We start from the raw sequence: 13,785 nt of genomic DNA, 5'->3' as shown, positions 1-13,785 counted from the left end.
GTCCAGGGCTCGAACCCGAGTCCCCTACATTGGCAGGCGGATTCTTAACCACTGCGCCACCAGGGAAGCCCCTACTCTAATGTATTATAAGGATTATTAAGGCAGGATGTGCCCTAAAGCTAGATGAATTGTAGAGAATCACCGTGAAAAAAAAAAAAAAAGAATCACCATGGTGACTATATGGATATATTATCAAGGTAAGTTATAGGTTTCCTGGGCAAGCATTTGACTGACTTTCTTCAGAAAACTAAAGATCAGGAAGGCTTACTCTTTTCATCTAAGTTAGTTTAGGCAGGTCTATGGAAAGAGGAGAAATTTTTTGTCCGTAAATGATTTCAATTTGAAAAAATTAAATTTGAAGGAGAAGCTAAGTTTCAGACCTTATGTAGGGCTAGTGAACAAAATGGCATGTATTTGAGGGGGTTAACAGCTTGGCAAAATGAAACTCTGGCAAGTTCTCCAGAGAAAAGGCCACCAGCCCCTTCTCTGGGAAGCTGTGGACTGGGGAGAGTACTACCGCCACGGGAGGGAAAACAAAAATAGAAGGCTTAAGAGCAAAATCACGTGACAAAAAACACAGGGCAGGAAAGTAATTATTGTTTTTGTGGGGTTTTTTGGCCATGCCACATGTGGGATCTTAGTTCCCAGACTAGGGATCGAACTCTCTCCCCCTGCACTGGAAGCACGGAGTCTTAACCACTGGACTGCCAGGAAAGTCCCAGAAAAGTAATTATTGTTGATTGGAACCTAAGAAACTAAAATAAGGGGTGGCATGGAGGTGTATTCACAATGCACACTTTTCTGGCACTGCTTTGCTTCTTACTGGTTGTTTTGCCTTTGCTTGATCTCTCTTTTCTCCCAATCTGCTTTTCTCATCACACTTGTTATCTCGGGGGTGAGATGACTTCAGCCCCCAACCCCACTGGGGTGTGACCCAGTCCTCTTCAGTTTCACAGTCTAAGTTTTCCTGTCTTTTTCCACCTTATTTAATGTTGCTTATCTCTTAAACAGCTCTGTGTTATCTCCTGGAGTAGGAAAGCTGGCTGCTTCAGCCCATTTTAAGGACTTTCTATGAGAAGACTGTTTTTACAAAGGTTACACTGGGAAAGCCGAATGGAGAAGGACTCCCAGTGAGATTGGGAGCGGTTCCAATAGTATTTGTTGAGTTGACGGAACTGGTATTTACACCACGTGGTATTTTCCTGTAGCTGGTATGCTTCAGCGTGAGAGCCATGCCTAGATAGTCTTAAGCCTGGGCAGAAGTTTTTTCCTAGGCCTCTCGTTCCTGTGTCTCAGTTACTAGCATCTCCCCTGGGGCACCATGTAGGATTAAGCTGGAGTTGGTCCACCCTCAAATTGGTACTGTTCTGGATTTTATCTTCCTGCCCTGAACAGTGAGAGGAACATACTTTTAATCCTCATTTTTTATGTCCTCACTAGAAAGCAGACAGGGTTGTTCCAGAATGGATTTCCTGTGTCATAGAAATCACAGAAGCATAAAAGGAAAAACCAGATGTGCACAGAGAGCCTGCCTGGGCTTACACATTCTTTCATACCCAGAGTTATAGGGCTTTATGGTCTGTCTTCCCAAAGTCAGCTCATTTTTTCCCCTTGTGAATATGCACTCTTTCTTGTATTCCCAGTTTCAGAGCTAGGAAGAAGTAAGCAAGGATCTGGGTGTTTATGCACTGGGGTGTGTCTGTGAGTATCCTTACACATGTGGGAGCTTGTTTGTTAAAAAGTATGGCTGTGCAGATCTAAGCAACTACTCCAGGGATACCCTTAAGCTTTGAACAGCCTACTTGCAACCTGTCAATCCTTTCTCTTCAATGAAATGCAAAGCCCACCTTCTCCAGGAAAGCCTTACAGATTGGGTAGATCAGAGAGAAGATGCCAGTTGCCTCAGGCATAACTGCAACTGACTTTCTCTTTATTATTATTTAAAATTTGTTTTTCTTTTTGGCTGCGTTGGGTCTTCGTTGCTGCGCGTGGGCTTTCTCTAATTGCAGCGAGTGGGGGCCACCCTTCTTTGCGGTGCGCGGGCTTCTCATCCCGGTGGCTTCTCTTGTTGAGGAGCTTGGGCTCTAGGTGCGCGGGCTTCAGTAGTTGCAGCGCGTGGGCTCAGTAGTTGTGGTGCACGGGCTTAGTTGTTCCACGGCATGTGGGATCTTCTCGGACCAGGGATCGAACCCGTGTCCCCTGCGTTGGCAGGAGGATTGTTAACCACTGCGCCACCAGGGAAGTCCCTGACTTTCTCTTTAGAGTTCCTGAGTTTTGTGCCTTTTAGAATGAAAAGCTTCAACTAGGTGTTGGGTCTGTTTTGGTCACTAGGACACATTGTACTTTTTCTAAATCAAAAGAAAAGGATAAAGTCTGCTACAAATGCAAAATTTGCAGTATTATCCTTTTCATTTGAAACTCATAGCCTGGTTTGAGGTTGTGATATGGAAGCTGTGTTTCAAACTGTGTATCATAGAGGTAATAGATGTCCCTGGTCTAAGTGGATGAGAAGCAGGGTGGCAAGCCATTGGGCTGCTGGTGTCCTGATGCCCTAATGTAGGAGAGCTAAATTCTGGAGGGACTAGTTGGGATTAAAGCAGTGGATAGGAACCTGTTCAGGGATAACTTTTTGGTAGTCTAACCCGATCCTTGATTCGTGATTCTTTCTTTCTTTTTTAAAAATATTTATTTATTTGGTTGCACCGGGTCTTAGTTGCGGCTCTCAGGCTCCTTAGTTGCAGCACGTGGGCTCCTTGGTTGTGGCATGCAAACTTTTAGTTGCAGCATGCATGTGGGATCTAGTTCCCTGACCAGGGATCAAACCCGGGCCCCCTGCATTGGGAGCGTGGAGTCCTATCCACTGAACCACCAGGGAAGTCCCTCGTGATTATTTCTTGAATGTTTACCACATGCTAGACACTGTTCTAGAAGCTGGGGATACACAGTAAACAAAACTACAGTCTCTACTATCCTTGAACTTACAGTTGAGTGGGTGGAAACAGGCTGTCAGGTGGTGATAAATGCTAAGAAGGGAAATAAAGCTGGGCCAAGGGATGGTTGGGTGGTGCTATTTAGATAGGTTAGCGAGGGAACGTCTTTCTCATAAGAGTGCTTTTGAGCAGGGACCTGAGTCAAGTGACGGAGCTGGCTATGTGGATATCTGGAGGAAGATCATTCCAGCCCAAAGGAACAGACCTGAAAAGACTGAGTTGGAAGTGGGTCTGAGGAAGAGCAAGGGGACCAGTGTGGCTGGCACTGGGGGACCCAGGGGAGAGTGGTGGGTGGTGGGACCAGAGAGTTGACTGGGGGCCTTGCAGTGAGGGAGGTGGGAAGCAGTTGAAGGTTTTGAACAGAATGGTAATGTGATCTGACTTAGGTTTTAAAAGGATCATTCTGGCGCTATGGTGTTGAGCAGAGTGTAAGGAGGCAACAGAAAAAGCAGGGAGAGCCGGTAGAAGTCTATTGTGGAAATCCAGCTCAGAGAGATGGTGGTCTGCCTAGTGATGGAGGGCTGGAAATGGAGGGATGTCACTGATTCTGGATGTATTTCCTAGATGGAATCAAGAGGATTTTCTGGTGGATTCGATGTGTAGTAAAAGAAAAAGAAAGGAGTTAAGGATTAAAGAAAGGACTCCAAGGTTTTCTTGTTTCTCTGTTTCCTGAGCAACTAGAAAAATGGAATTGCCATTTACTGAGATAGGGAGAAGCCGATTTGGGAGGGAAATCAAAGTCTGGTTTTGGACGTGGATATTTGAGATCCAATCTGACATCCAGGTGGAGGCGTTAGGTAGATCACTGGTGTTCAAGAAGCCAGGTTAGGTATAAAGTGAGGCTCTGGTGGAACCTGAAAACTCAGTTCATTCCATAGACTGCGTCCTGTTCTAAATAAGTGGTTAGAAAGTCTTCACCAGCCCTGACATCTTCTGAACAGCTGAGGCACGCTTCCAACTAGGGATTGCCTGGACCATGGATGGAAAAGCTCTAGTCACTCCCCAGGTTTCAACCAGCAATTCATTACTCACCAGTGTTTATCAAGTGCCTACCCCACACCCAGCACTCTGCCAAATGTTGGGTATTCCATGGAGACGAGACACACTCCTTGTTCAGTGTTGTGGGGAATTAGGACAAGGGAAGGGAGATTTCGGTACAATGCACTGGGCGGGGGAGTGAGTATAGGTCCTACTGGACGTAAAGGAGAGGCACCTAATCCAGCCTTGGAGGCCAGAGAAAGTGCTATCTAAGCTGACTCTGAAGGCTGGGTAGGGATAGCCAGATAAAGACATGAGAGAGGGGGCGGAGGGTGTTCAGGGCGGAGAGAAGAGCATGGGTCAAGCAACGAAAACGGCTGTTCAGGCAAAGGACAGAAGTTCAGTTTAGCATGTGTGGAGTGCAGAGTGAAGGGGCTGGAGGCAGAGAGCCGCAAGTAGTGGCTGGAGAACTAATTAAGAGCCCCACCATGAAGGATCTTAATGAGCAATGCTGGGACTTTATTATAAAAGCTACAGGAAGCCTTGGAGGAGTTTGAAGCAGAGGAAGGAGGCTGGTGTAAAGCATGGATTGGAGGGAGGCAAGCCTGGAAAGGGTTACATCAGGGGATGGGAGATTGTGGCAATTTCAGACTCACAGTGCCCTGAAAATCTCCTCTAAATGTGTCCATATAACATGAGACAAGGCCTGGGTCTGCTTTGCTGAACCCCAGCTTAATGGGAGATGCTCTCTGAGAAGCTAATGACTTTGATGGAAAGGAGGTACCAGATGTCTACATTTTAATAGGGGGCCACGGTAAGGGGCAGTTCTAGGATGGGACAGCCTCCAGGGAGGACGAGCTCTACTCTGGGGGGTGGGGCTGGAGCCAAGATTGGAAACCAACCAGTTAGAGTTTTCTAAGCACCTCCTGCTTTATGTCCTGTGTGCTGCGCAGTATGTGTTTAGGACAGGGCCTGGAGTCCCTGTGAAGGTTCTGAGAGCTGGGTGTGTGTTTTGGGAATGGATGTTTGTGAGAGAAAGTTCTCAGTCTGTGTTAATGTGCAAAACTCTGGAATGCATACTGACAAGTACATACCTGCAGTCAAAGGGGATATTCATTCAATATATGCTGTAAGAGAGCACGTGCCTTTTGATGGCCTGTCTCAGACAGAACAAGCTCTGGGTTCTGTTCAAATTTAGAAACTCTTTTGGTTCACGCTGCACACAGCAGGCACTCACATAGTTGTCAAACGAATGATTGTTTCCATTTTATTAAAGTTTGATCGTTTTAGGAAATATATAGGTTGGGTTACAAGTTTGAACTGGATGTTTTAAGAAAAATAAACTCACAGCCAGGCACCAACATCCATTTACAAAGTCTAGCAGTTTAAATCCTGGAATGGAATTTATATACTAGCTGGAGTCCTATCTCATGTCAAAAGCTTTCGCTATTTCATTTCATTCAACAAACATTTACAGAACACCTCGGCCAGGCAGCACTGGGTGTTGTTGCTGGAACTCATTTCCCTTGCCTCTGTGCCACCTTAGTCTGGGTGCTGCAATTAAAGCTTAATTATATGCTATCTTGTATTGTTCCTTAATTGTTGCATGTGCATTCATCTACTTCCAACTAGGCTGGATGTTCCTTGGGGGCAGGGACTATGTTATAAACTTCAGGATAGGTGAGGGACTTAGCAGAGAGCTGAATCTGCAGAAGTGAGTAAACACCCACTGTTTGAGGAAAAAGGGAAACAGAACCAAAAGCTATTTGTGACTTGTAGTAATACATAATATATCATAAGATACCTTAATAATTAGGGCACATACATTGGTTGTTAATTAAGTAAAATATTCCTTTAATAATAAAATGTAAAGTTCGAATCTGCATTTTCATGTTAAGGGCAAGCTTTGCATATTAATATAATTGCTGTGGTCCCCCAAATGCTTTCATTCTTGTGCTCTTGAATGCAAAACAAGAATGTTTCCTTGAGGATGAGAACTAAAAGGTAGAACCAGTCTTTGGTGAATTATTCGATGGCAGAATTAGCCTATAGCAGGATTTCTCAACGATGTCACTATTGACAATTCAGACCAGGTAATTCTTTGTTGTATGGGGCTGTCCTCTGCATTGCCGGACGTTTAGCAGCTTCGTTGGGCTATACCTATTAGATGCTAGGAGCACCACTACCCCAAGTTGTGACCATTAAAAATGTCTCCAGACATTGCCAAATGTCTCCTGGGGGCAAAATCACCCCCAGTTGAGAACCAATGTCCTATAGGAATTTTTTTTTTTTTTTAGATTTTTTTCTTTTGTAACAAATGGTGGACGTGGGGGAAGGAAAATAATATCTAGTGTTTATTTGGTGTGAGCTAGGCACTATACCTATGTTTTTTATTTCATCTTACAGATAAAGAAACTGAGGTTCAGAGACATAAAAGAACCTGCTGAAGATCATAAAACTAGTTCAGCAGTAAAATCAGGATTGCAAACCAGTCTTGTCTGACTGCAAAGCCTTTAGTCCTTTCCTACACACTCCCCACTGCCTCTCTGCAGGAAAAACAGCATACCTCAAATTGAAGGTGAACGGACTGCAAACTCAACAAGTATGTCCAAAAATATTTTAAAACTTCTGGGGGGAGGGGATTTATTTCTTTTATCCATTAAACTTATTTGAACATGACTCTATATGCTCACACATATAGGTACTGGGGCTCCTCACTACAGTTGTGGCTCTGGTGTTATCTCTGAAAAACACAGAGCAACACAATGGATCCGCTTCAATTCTCCTTGTTACAAATTATACAAAAGCCAGAGCCTAACGGTGCCAAAAGCAACTGGTATTGTTTACATAAGGGCTGAAGGCTAATAGTTAACTTTCTCTCAAGTTAATTCCAGAAACAGCAAATAACGCCTCACTTTACAACTACAAACGAGTGAGATCGAGTAAAATGTCATAAAATGGAGAAGACAACATTAAAGCAAAGGAAGATGGAAAGGTTGGTTCCAGCGTTCCCTCCCTCTCGCCTTTCGCTCACGCTCGGCGGGTCGGGGCGGCGCGGCCTGGGTCTCGATCGCCCCCGCCAAGCGCCCGTCGGAGGCGCCCGGAGCCCGCTGGCGGCATTTCCCGCCTTGGGGCGAGCTCGGCCTCTCTCGGAGAAGCCTGTCCCAGAGCCCGGCCTGGAAAAACAACAGCAAGAAACTTTGGCTCGGTTGCCGGTTCAGTGAAAACAGGCTAAGACTCAAGTTTGGTTCGGGACTGCAGCCGCCGGGTCCGATTTGGGGGTGGGGGCGGGGGCTTCACCACTCGGTCAGGTTCAAGTGCGCATGTGCGCGAGGAGTCGCTCGGGCACTTATTGAGCGCCCACTGTCTACGAGCGGCCGGGGGTGTGTACGCCGGGCGCGCGCTGGGGGGATGTTGGGGCGGGGGACGCGGGCGCGCGTGGCCGGCGAGGCGCACGCAGGCGGCGTGCGCGCGCGGCGCCGGGGGCGGGGGGCGGGGGACAGAGGGCGGGGGGGGCAACGGAGGGAGGGCGGCGAGGGGGTGTGTCCCCCGCCTCGCCCCGGCGCTCGCTGGCTGGCGCGCGCCTCCGCTCCCTTCCCGGGCGGGGAATCCGGGCCGGGTTGTGGCCGCGGCCGCGTACGTGAGCGCAGTGTCCCGGAGAGGGAGGGCAGGCCGGCCAGGTGGGCGCGAACGGAGCCTCGGCGGGCGGGCGGGCGACCGGAGCGGAGCCGGGCGGTGGGCCGCGCCGGGTGGGCGGGGGCCGCGACAGCCGCAGCCCCGAGCCGAGCCGAGCTGTCCGAGCGGGAGCTGCCCGGCCCGCGCCACCGCTCGTGGCGGGGCGAGGTGAGCTGCGCGGGGACCTTGCGGCGCTGCAGCCCGGGGACGGGGGCGGCCCGGGAACTTCCCACGCTCCGCACGCCCGCGGGGGCCGGGCAGGCGACAGGAGGGCCCGGGAGGCGGGCGCCGCCGGGGCAGCGGCCAGTCGGGGCGCGGGGGCGCTGCGGCAGTGGCCGCGCCGGCCGGGAGAGGGTGGCCGCCCGCCCTCCCGTGCGCCGCCTTGTTTATCTCGCCCGCCGCCGGCGCTCGCCGAGGAATCCCCTCCCCAACTTTGAGCGCCGGCCGGGAGTCGCCTCTCCGCCGGAGGGTGACCTGCCCCCTCCCTGACCCTTTCCGGCCGGGCCGCCGGCCCAGTTCTCCCGGCGCCCCGCGCGTTCCTGCCCGCTCCGCCGGGCGGCCGGGCGGGCGAGTGCCGCGCTCCGGGACGCGCGGCGCGACACACCCTCCACTTCGGGGGCTGGCCCCCACCCTCCCGGTCCCCTTTTGCCCTTCTGTCCACCCCCGCTTCCTTCTGCGCGCCTTCACCCTGCCTCTCCTCGCCGGCGGCCCCTGACCCTCCTCAGCACTGGCACTGTGGGCATGTGGGGTGCCCGGGTGGGGACCTGGACGGGGAGTTTGTCATGTGCAATTTCAAAGGTAGCATTTTCTTTCCTGCCTGGGAATTCAGGGCTCAGCGCCTTCACTTTGGGACGGACGCAGTAACCTAAAGAAGCCCACCTGCCAGGCGGCGAGGGGGGTCCCGCTGCCCCCTTGATTGCAGGCAGCCTGGGCCAATGTTCGGTGGCTTTGGAGCGCTTCTCGCAGGCCGGCGTTCTCCTGATGCCAGGCGGCCAGGTGCAGGGGTTACCTACAGGCCACCGGTCTGTTCTTTACACCCCCTTTTCTAGAAAAGTGTATTTGGTGTATTTTGCCTGGAAGTGAGTGATCCACAGGTATTGAAGGCCTTTTTGACACCCTCCTAAGATGTTGTGTAAACAGAGGTTCTGGGTCTCAGGGAACTTGAAACACCAGGAAACATAGCAATTAAGTTCAACTCCACAGGTACCTCTGGGGGGCTGCTGCGTTCTCAGCACCATGCCAGGTTCTCTGGGAGATAAAAGACACTCAAGAAATCTAAGGCCTCAGAAAGCCTACTGACCAGGTAGAAGTGATTTGAGAGCTCAAGTTCAAATTAATGTGCGCAGACTGCGTAAGTGACTGCAAATGCTGGGGGACAGGGGGACTATCAAAGGCAAGGTCAGAGTTGGGGAATGGACTTAGAGTCCTAAGTTAGGAAATAAGTTATGCACGTGAAGGATAACCGGCAAAGGCCAAAGGCAAGGGAGAAAGAAGTAACGGGTGTGAGAGGTCAGAAAGGGACTACGGAGTAGAAGAGGTTCAAACAGTTATCTTAGTGAGGAGGATGCAAAAGATACATGAGATGATTCCCTCCAGGGTTTATAACCTCGGGGGGCGGGGGGACAGAAAGACTTGAGCATGGGAAATAAGACCTCAAGATAGGGCACAATGACCTGGCAAACTGCGAGGTGTAGAATAGGTGCTGTTGGCGTTCAGAGAAGGAATAGGGTAGGAACCACCAGAACTGTATTTCTGGAGCGTGAGACCTTTGAGATGGGCCATGAGGTGCAAATGAACATGACTTTTCCTGAGAGACAAGGAGATGGCCTTGGCCAGACCGGGGGATGTTTCCTGAACAGTAGGAGATAAAGATAGAGAGGAACAATGGTTGAGGTTGTGAACGTCCTAGAAAGCCAGACTGGGGGATTGCATTTTACCCTGTGTGTACTGGGGAGATAGTAAAGGTTTCTGAGCCAGAGACTGATGTAAGGAAAGGGTATTTGGAAAGATTTTTAAAAGTAATGTTAGGAGACAAATCAGTAGGCTGTTACAGTTGTGGAGTGCCCAGGGCTTGGACTGGGATAACTGGAAATGGAAAACAGGGTGGATTTTAGAAGCATTACTGTTGAAATAATCTGTTGACAGGGGCAGGGTGAAGGAAGGAGATGAATGGAAATTAATTCTTTGTGGAAATTGATTACACGCCAGGGCCTTGGAGCTGCTGTAGTTGGTAACTTGAGAAATCGGAAATGTGTGTTTTGGAGAGAAGTAATTGACACTCAGGCTGCAGGGAAGTTTCTTGTGTTTGCCAAGAAGTCGAAACATAGGTGTCCTGCTAGCAGCTGTGGCTCTGAGGTTGGTGGGAAACCAGGGTGTGTAGGGTGGAAAAGGCTGCCAAAGCCGGGGAGGGAAGGCTCTCCGAGGAGTGTCTTCTTGGTCATGGGGTGGGGGGCAGTAGAGGATGCTGTTGAGGGGGACTGGGGGTCTGAGTTGGAAGGTTCTGTTCTGTCTTGCCATTCAGAAGATACCACCTGGTCCTGAACATGAATTTGGCAAAGTAACTCGGAGGAAATGAGGCTCCAAGGAGGATGGGCCACTTCTTCTGCTAACCAGGAGGGTGAGGGTGGGATTGGAGATTTGAGGGAAGTAGAATGGAATTCAATAAGCACATACATTGCTGGGCTTTGAAATACGTTGAATTTTGCTCTCCACTGAGACCTTCAGTCTAGTCCTGTTGTCCCCTTGTAGATGTGCGTGGGGGAAGCAACAAGATGAGGGGGCAGCAAGATGATCTAAAAGAGGAAGGAGAAGATTGTGGGCCTAGGGATAGTGCCTTTCCCTGGGCCAGGTCCCTCCGAACCAGAGCCCTTGCCAGTTTCCAGGAAGCCAGCGACCAGCCCGCAGAGGGGAGCTGGGGCTTCTCCTGAGCTCTGAATTCTGCTTTCCTGTTGCAAGGGTGACTTAGGGTGATTTGCTGAACAAATTCCCTAAGCCTCAACTTGCAGCATCCGAGGGCTGGTGAATTTGAAGGGTGATTGCAAAAAGTTGCAGAATGAGTGAGGATGTAATTGCAGTTACTTAGCCTCCCTGTTTCTCTGAGTTGCAGGACCAGTGAACTAGCAGGGGAAGCTGACTCGTGTGGGGAGAGGTAGCCATCAGATAGTTTTTTCTTTTTAGGGAATATATGACTGTCAAAAAAAAAAGCAAAGTTGCGTGGAGCACGCGTGGAGCACTGGTGGAGCTCATCTCCTTAGCAGTGTTTTCTACACTTTCGACCATGACCTACGTTAGGAAATAAACTTTGTATCATGACCTAGTATACTCAATCATGTATGTAAAAATCTAATTTAAGTTCATGAGTACTACCTCTTTTGCTTGGTGCAATCTCCTCTGGTACTTTTATTTTCTATTCCATTATTTTTCATTTAAAAATGCTTATTGTTTCCCACTAAGTCGATGTAACCAGTCTGTAGTGGATCCTCACTCACAGTTGGGAAAACAGCTATAGAGCATTTTCATATCTAGGAAGTATTTAGTAAGCTGCGCCTGGGCAGAGCTACCCTTATTTGTGCTGGAGGTGGAAGGAAGCATGAGGAAGGGATTGAAAGTTTACAGGCTCCATGGAAAGATAGGATCCACCTGTGATTAAGGAGCAAGGCAAGATGACGAAACGCCAAGATGAAAAATAAGTAGCCATAGGGCTCAGGAGAAGGGGCCATGCTTGTTTGGCTTGGAGAAACTTGCTGGAATAGGGAAGGAAGTCTGGGAAGAACCCTTTGGGGTGTCTCATGGTGCCGCACAGGTGGGGTGTGGATCACGGGCCACAGCCTGGAGTTAGGGGTGTACATAGTGTGCGGAAGAGTGAAGAACAGAGGTCCTTGTGAGAGGAGGGAGCAGTCAGGCTGGAAAGGTCGGTTAGGATCAAAGGGTAGTGGAAGGGTTGTAAACGGGACGCCCGAAGAATGTGTTCAGCCTTCAGATGAGTTGTCATTGGGACCACGCAAAGGTTTTCAAAAATTAGGAGCAATCCAGAAAACCTCTGGAGTTGGGACTCTGGTAAAGAGAGCAGGCAGGTCTGTGCAGCTGAGTGGCAGCTGCCCCCTGTGGGCGGGATATGGCCCGGGGCTCCCAGCCGTCCCAGTTCCCATTCTTTCTGTTGCCTCAATCCAGTCGAAGTCAATTCCCTGCTCAGCCCTGCAGGCCTTTGGGTTTGTGACCTGAGTTTTCAAGAGACTCGAAGGCCTAGTAGGGACTTTGGGATCGCGTCCCTGGCTCTGGGTGGCCACCGCAGGGATTCGGGTAGGAGCGTGACATGGAATCTGAGAGCCTTGTGTGCAAATGATTTGTTTTGGGCAGGTGAGCAGCGCTTTCTGAGTTGCTGCCGGCTGGCACTGTGAAATATTTTTCTGATGACTGGAATGGTACTAATTAGAGACGGCTTTGGGCTGTATTCTCTATGGTGAAGCCAATTTCTAGCGACCCCAAGATCTCTCAGGCCTTGCCATTTTCCACTTCAGGCTGACCTGGTTAGCTGGTGGCTCCTGGCACGTATCCTCTGAGAACGATGTCGGGGTAATAACTTGGTGAGATGTGAGTCATGGCCGCCAAGTGCCGCAAGACATTAGATTCTCAGGAGCTTTGGTTCTGTGAGTCAGTAATAAAGGAACGGCAAGGAGAGGGGCTGTGTCACTTCTTATTTCCTTCTTCCTAGGATGGGCCCGGGGGTAGGCCTCCAGGATCCAGAGATTGAGAAGCCAGGATTCGTAATGACTATGGAATAATTGGTTCAAGGTGTGAATGCAAATGACTCCTGGAAAACTAGGCTGATTTGGGACCAGCTGAAATGAATAAGTTCAGATCTCTGTGGTCTGGAGACAGTTTGGTTTACCCTGGGGGTCCATAACCGCCTGTGATTCAGAGCCCTTCCCTGGGGGAGCCACAGGTGACAGGGACTGAATAAGAGCCACCCTGCTTTATACAGGTACGCAATCTGATTATTTTAAAATACAGGTTTTGGGGAAAAAAACGTAGAAACTGAAATGCTTTTTGCTTAATTGCTTGAAAAAGTGTGCCCTTAGGATGCAGGGATAATCAGAAGTCAGCCAGATCGTATCAAATTAAACCCATTTCCTGTTTTATATGATGGTTACTATATCAGAGAAATGGTGTAGCAGCTATAGTACACTTTGTCTTTAGTAAAGTACTTAACAATTTCTGAAGATATGAAGGTCCATATTAAATAAGTGGTAGAATGTGGGCTGGATGGTGTTATTATTTTAATTTGATTGTCATATGCAAAAACTGTAAATTAGTGGCACCGAGTCAGCCTGGAAAGGGGTCTGAAAATGAGTGCCATAGGGTTCTATTCTTGGCCTTGAGCTGTTCGACATTTATTCCAGTGCCATGGATCAAGATACAGAAGGTATGTTTGTCAGCTTTGTTGATGGCGTAGAGGTGGGAGGAATTGCTTATTTAGTAGATAAACCAAGGTTCAGAGATATCCAGAATAAGGGCCCAAATTTAAAAAAGAAATTCAGTAAGGGATAAATGTAAAGTCTGATTTTAGTTTTTAAAATTTGAATTGTAATGTTCATACATTCTGGTAAGATAATTCCACTTCTGGAGACCACATCCAAAATGTAGATGATGCTTTGTGCACAGAGATTATTTAGAGGTGTTTTTTTTTTCCTTTTTTTTTAAACTATAATGGAAAATTGGAAACAACCTAAATATCCAATGGTGCGACTGGGCTGGAAGTAATCCGAAAGTGATTCCACTAATATTCCGTAATAGTGGAATATTATGGCCATTAAAAATAATGTTTAGGAATAACTTTAAAATAACATGGACAGATGTTTCTGCTAAAAGTTAAGGTGCATCTACAATATGATTTCAAATCTTAAAGGAACGAAGTGCATAGAAAATGACTGGAAGGAAATATATTAAAAATTCTAATACCAAAATACTAATATTGGTTACTTCTAAATGGATGAGTTGAGTGACTTTCTTTTTTTACATTTTAAATTTACTATTTGTATTTTTTGTAGTGTGTATGTATATCACAGTGGAAAAAACACTACCATGTATGTAAGTATATTTTTTAAAATATACTTTATTTTTTAGACCAGTTTTATGTTCACAG

General features: G+C 48.3%; 1 protein-coding gene across 2 annotated transcripts in view; it reads left to right on the top strand.

The window, feature by feature from the left end:
• Positions 1–7,577: 7,577 nt before the first annotated feature.
• The window catches only part of ZNF395 (zinc finger protein 395), a 39,423-nt gene continuing 33,215 nt past the window's right edge, over positions 7,578–13,785 (top strand). Inside the window, exon 1 of one of the 2 annotated variants that reach the window (XM_068552706.1) lies at positions 7,578–7,648. The gene's annotated coding sequence lies outside the window, so the exon portion shown is untranslated. Of the gene's footprint in view, positions 7,649–7,701; positions 7,812–13,785 lie in introns of those variants that run through there. The other variant, XM_068552710.1, reaches the window with a different exon arrangement.

Source organism: Eschrichtius robustus, chromosome 10 (assembly GCF_028021215.1).
Source record: "Eschrichtius robustus isolate mEscRob2 chromosome 10, mEscRob2.pri, whole genome shotgun sequence".
Classification (NCBI taxonomy): domain Eukaryota; kingdom Metazoa; phylum Chordata; class Mammalia; order Artiodactyla; family Eschrichtiidae; genus Eschrichtius; species Eschrichtius robustus.
The sequence above is the reverse complement of the archived record's forward strand: the minus strand, read 5'-3'. Positions and strand labels throughout refer to the sequence as shown.